This window comes from Rattus rattus, chromosome 6, assembly GCF_011064425.1.
Source record: "Rattus rattus isolate New Zealand chromosome 6, Rrattus_CSIRO_v1, whole genome shotgun sequence".
Lineage (NCBI taxonomy): Eukaryota > Metazoa > Chordata > Mammalia > Rodentia > Muridae > Rattus > Rattus rattus.
The window spans coordinates 26,422,948-26,423,534 of record NC_046159.1 but is presented as its reverse complement, the minus strand read 5'-3'; positions in this window follow the sequence as shown (position 1 = coordinate 26,423,534).

The window sequence follows — 587 nt, the reverse complement described above, 5'->3', positions numbered from 1 at the left end:
AGTAGGAATGCACTTTAGTGAATGACTTTGGCCCTCCTGGAAACATGTTCTCCCACTGACACTTAGTTTGTTTTCTTGTTTTTGTTTGTTTCTTGTTTTCATTTTTAGACACGGTCTTATGTAGCCCAGGCTAGTCTGGAACTCACCACACAGCCAAGGGTGAATGTGAACTTCAGATTCTCCTACATACTCCTCTTTCCAGTGGTGACTGCAGGAGCCACCAACCCTGGCTTTAGGTGGTGTTAGCAACAGAACCAGGGCTTTCCGTACGGTGGACAAGCACTTCCCCAGGTAAGTTACATCCCATCAACTGACTTTATAGACAGGAAAGTCCATCCATATACAACAGAAGAGCAGGAAAGTCTCCAAGTAACTCGGCCACAGTTCCTACCCGCAGTGAGGCGAGCAGGGCCAGCGGAGGCGGCGGTCTGCCAGTGCAGCTTTCCCAGGGCCAGATTTGCCACTGTTTTCTGGTTTTCTTCTTTCCTCTCTGGTTTTGATGTTTGATGTTTTTGGAGATGGGGTCTTATTAAGTAGCCTTGGATGGTCTAGAAGTCACTATTGTAGACCAGGCTGGCCATGAATCA